Here is a 4,887-nt window from a genome sequence, read left to right as displayed (position 1 = left end):
CGCTTAAAACGCATTTCCCCCCCCCCCAACAGTTCTACCCCCTCTTTGAGCAGCAGGAACTGTCTTCTGCTGGTGGAATGTCCCTACCAGGGGCTCATGAGGTCAGGTGCAGGGTGGTGGGCAAGGAGAGCAGCGTTTTTCTGCTCCACTGCTACCGTGACTACCCCAGCATGCCTTGATACTGGGTGCTGACACGAGGCAGGCTTTCCACAGTGCCTCTCCACTCCTTCCCTAAAGCCAGGCCTGGGCCTGGATCCCTCCAATCCTACACAAAACTAGGAAAAGAGAAATCTTTGCCATTTTTTCCCAGTCAACTCCCAGCAAGGCTCATCTATATTCTCTTGTATTTAAGTTAAGAGAAACACTGCTGGAAAAGGAAGAAGCTGAACTTTCAGTTACTCTGAACTGGCAGATGTCCTGACTTCAGCAGAGCAGAGCAGCAAAATGGCCAAGAGAAGACTAGATGGCCTCCTGAGGTGTCTTTTGCTATATGCCTGTAATAAAACCCCTCACCCTGCATCAGGGGCTTTACTGTGCATCCTGCTACATACAAAGGGCAGCAAAAAGAAAACCGACTCCTCTTTTCTTTGTGCAGTCACAGGCAGAGTCCAACTACTTAGTGTGCAGTAATGGGAGCAGTTCACCCAGACCCAGGCTGGATGGATGCTTCCTGCTCCCTTGAGCTTGACACATAAAGTCCTAGGGCTGATCACGACTCCAAGCAGAGGGTCAGCTCCTCTGTTGCTAGGGAAAGATGCCCATCATCAGCTCCCCAGTTCTGCTGTAGGTGACCACCACTTTCTGTAACAAGGAACTGGGGAGAACCAAAGGGTTTTTACTGGTGTCATGAAAGAAAGGCTGTTGGAAGCACCAACGTAATAAGGGTGGGCACGGCCCTGTGAGCTGGAGCAGGTTACACCTCCCAGCCTGACCTGCTCCTTCTTCCCAAGAGCAATCCCTGAGCAGATGAAATGCTCACCAGCCATCGGACCCGCTCCCCTGTGCCTGAGCCCACCTCCTGACATGGCTCTTTGCTGTCACCACTGGGCACAAAATCCCCTTTCCTAGTTAACATTCAGCGAGCGGGGCTCTCTTCTGCCTGCCACTGCTGTTCTTTAATTAGAGATTGACAGGCTGATTAGCACTCTGGGCTACACAAAGATCAGAAAAAGCAAGAGAGATGTTGTCCTTTTCAACAGGCTCATGTTTGATACCTTCTGCTGCTGGGGGAAAGGAGAAAGAAAAGAAGAATATGAAAAGAAGGATGTGTTTCAGTCCCCGATGTGATTTTTTCCCAGGAGGGTTCCTCATCGGGCTGCCCTCCCTTTGAGAACACTACTTTGGTTGCATGTCTCTCTTTTTTTCATGTCATTCTTGGATTCAATAACGTAGTATTAGGCTGAGGCCAACAATTATGTATTACATAATTAAGGGCACCACATCTTGATTGAAAAGCCCCATAAGTAACAAGAATGGGAAGACATTCAAAAGGACAGTGTTCATTGTAGTTCTCAATTATATGTATTTTTCCCTCCATGTAAATTTAATACTCTTGAAACCTGCCAAAGTGGAAACCCACGGGAATCTCTGGTAGAACTGTCTGGGTATCTACATAAACCAAAGTAAGCTGTTTAAATGGCAAGTTAAAACTCATTCAGGCCGATGAGCAAGGCTCTCTCCTGTGCCAAACATCGCAATGATGATGGGCCTTGTGGAAATCATCTCTTTATAGTACTGCTGTGTGTGTACATATGTAGATATTACCCACTAACCTTTGAGATCTGTAACTTTCTCTCAGAGGGCAACAGCACAAGGGGGGACTGAGCGTGTAAAGGCTGCCCAGGATGGGCTCTGTCTGGCCTGTTTGAAGTCTGATCCAGAGGAGACTTTGTGGGCTGTTCTGAACCCGCTCCAGCTAACTTCTTGTGCTGGTTTTGCCTGTCTGCCTTTAAATGTCACTGTTTTGATCTGAGGGTATTTAACTACAAGGAAGGGGAGGATGCTGAGCGAAGGGAAATAGATGTTGAACATCAGGAAACACTTCATAACAAGGAGAGCTCTCAGACACTGAAAGGTCTCTGTGGGAGGCGGTGGAAGCCCTACATTCTGTGCCATTAAAACCTGAAAGGACAAAAGGCACTACAGAATTCGGGGTAGGCAGGGGCAGCACCTCTCCAGGCCTGTTTATGTGTTGGAAATTCAGGTTACAAAATAAAGAAGTGAGTCATAGGTGGCAACAGGCCAAGCCAGGCTCTTCGGTCAGGACCACGCTCCTACGAATTATACAGGAACACATTTCAAAGTGCTGGGGATTATTTCTCATTTACAGCAGTCAGTGAGATCAGAATCTTCCCTTAAGAATCTGCTCAGTCATTACTTGTATAAAGCTGCCAAAGCTGCCAATAATTCCTTAAGACTTCATGCCCTGGCTGCCACAGCTTATCTGCTGCCACGAGAGTCAGGGTCCCATTGGCAAGTTAAACCCTCAGCCCCTGCCTATGTGACTTCTTGGGGAAAAAAATCTAGCTTTGGTTAACTCAAGGATATTCACATTTTTCAAACACTGACCCTGAAATTCACCTTCACGAGGCCATGCAGAAAATCTTGAGGGATAAAAATGAATCCTGAAACACGCAGGCACAACTCCACGGGATTCAGTAAAATCCCTTCTGTTTAAATTAGCTAGGACATGCCCCCTGCTTCCTCTCTTTGTTTTAGGATCAGCGATATGTACACAGGCCCAGTAACACCCTCTCCTTGCAAGAAAAATGTGTGCACACACTTTGTATACAAGGATGTTTCAAATATCCACTCACTAAACATGTGTTGTTTGGTTTGGGGGTTTTTGTTTCTTCTTTAAAAGCCTTTTTCCAACATCTCATCGCAAAACACAAGTGAATTTAGAGATGAAAATGCAATTTGCAATCAGAGAATCAACATGCTTGGTCTAGAGGTGTTGTGGAAAACCAGACACTGCATCAATGAAAGATCTCAGTGTGCTTAAACATTTAGTGTCTGCTGCTGAAATAATTCAAGTGCACCATCAGAGAGTAGAAGACCATGATGCCAGTTCATCTTTGCTGGAGGAAACCAGTTGACAGTGACCTGCCATCAGCTTCGTGCTTCTGCAAATGCTTATCCAGTTTATTACCAAGTGCTCACTGAAACAGAGAGAAGACACAGAGGGACAGAAGAGGAGCACTTCTGGGTAGAGCAATAGGGCCACAGAAGGATGGGAGAGTAATGGTGTGGGTTATGCTGAGAGTAATGCTGAGTGGGGTTTCTGGAGGTTAGCAGCTTGGGTTTGCGATGCCTAAGGAGTATCTGCACACATCTAGGACAGATCTAAGCATCTGGCACTGCTTTTGATTTCTCCCACATTATACCAGTTCACTCCTGAGTATTCTGGGGTTTGTGCATCCTTCTGACCATTACACAGACATCTGTGAAGTGGGGGCTGGGTCTGATGATTCAGAAGTTACTTTCAGAGGAAAGAATCAAGCAGTGAAGTCCTCTGCTGGACCCAGCTCTCATCCTTTAGTATTCTCATCACAACTCTATGACTCTTCTTGATCCAAAATACAGAACAGAAATGGCAAGAAGGTTGTTTTGCTGTGAATGAGGGCAGTAGCTATATTCCCATCAGATCTGAGTGGTTTTGCTAGATTATGAGAAGCTGAAGGACATTGCTGTAATATTGTGCTTAAATTTTGGAGTAGTTGAAAAAAGCCTGAAGGAATGATTTGGCAAGTTCCTGAGGATAGGATAGAGATAAAGAATGGGTACTGCTAAGCACGAATGAATTATCAAGGATATGGCTAAATAAAAATGAATTATCAACTGAGCTAATGGAATAGAAAAAGAAACTGCTATTCCACAGATCCTATACAGAGGTCACCTTGGCTTTCCATTCACACATGAATATTCACTGACTTGGAATTGATCTGTCCTTAATCTAGGTTTATTTACAATGAGGGCCACGGTATTTCTTACCAATGACACACATCAGCTCATCACATGGACCACTCTGGAGGCTGAAGATCTATCTGATGGTCCTGTGCCTCCTTGAGAGCAGTTTCTAGTGCTGAAAATGAGCCTGCGTGTCAGCGCGAGAGGTTCCCTCACAGTAAGCAATGATAAAACAATCAAGCAAATCATCTGCCATGACTTAACAAACAGCTCTGACTGCTGCATTTGTGTGTTCCAGCAAGAGATCCCAGCCCAAATCCAACCTTCATCACAGCAACGGAACTAATTCAGTCAAGGAGGATACACAATCAGGAGGTGATGCACCTGTGCTTCCCTGCCTCTCCTCCAGCCTTCCTAGGTCTTTTCTGGAAAAATCCTAATTAAAGGATTAATGCATCTTTCCCATTAGCTAATTTACATAGTATGAGCTCATTGACCTGAATGGGGAGTTATTCCAGATCTTCATGACTGTGAGGAAGAAAACAGGCTGTTCCATCACTATACATATCTACTTGCTAGACACATGGACCGATGACAACACAAAGCATTTGTCCTTGCTCTGCTTCAAAACCCTATTTACAGATCACATTCATACAAAGATTTTTACAACATCAGCGTGAAAAGAACAGGAGAACATAATTTTAGGATGCCTTTTTTGTTAAGACATGGCAAAAATGCCAGAGACTGAAGGCCTGCTGGTGAGGAATCCCTCTGCTGACTTTGCCTTGCCTGTGTTTCTCAGCTCCTTAATTACATGATCAGTACATACAGGGTTGCTTCAGAAATATCTTTGAGTGGGTACTCATTTTAAATGTGCAAATAGCAGCTCTAACTTCAGCATAATGTTTTGCTTTGTAACCATAAAGCAGCTTCAAGAAGAGTTTTCTCTATTTTCTTAACTTGTCACAATTTCTAGGC

The 4,887-nt window shown here is 44.9% G+C and overlaps 1 protein-coding gene across 1 annotated transcript in view; it reads right to left on the bottom strand.

Moving 5' to 3' along the window:
* The window catches only part of ARHGEF9 (Cdc42 guanine nucleotide exchange factor (GEF) 9), a 51,320-nt gene that overhangs the window by 23,151 nt on the left and 23,282 nt on the right, over positions 1 to 4,887 (bottom strand). The gene's annotated exons all lie outside the window — the stretch shown is intronic.

Source organism: Nestor notabilis, unplaced genomic scaffold (genome assembly GCF_000696875.1).
Source record: "Nestor notabilis isolate BGI_N333 unplaced genomic scaffold, ASM69687v1 scaffold14176, whole genome shotgun sequence".
In the NCBI taxonomy this organism is placed as follows: domain Eukaryota; kingdom Metazoa; phylum Chordata; class Aves; order Psittaciformes; family Psittacidae; genus Nestor; species Nestor notabilis.
The sequence above is the reverse complement of the archived record's forward strand: the minus strand, read 5'-3'. Positions and strand labels throughout refer to the sequence as shown.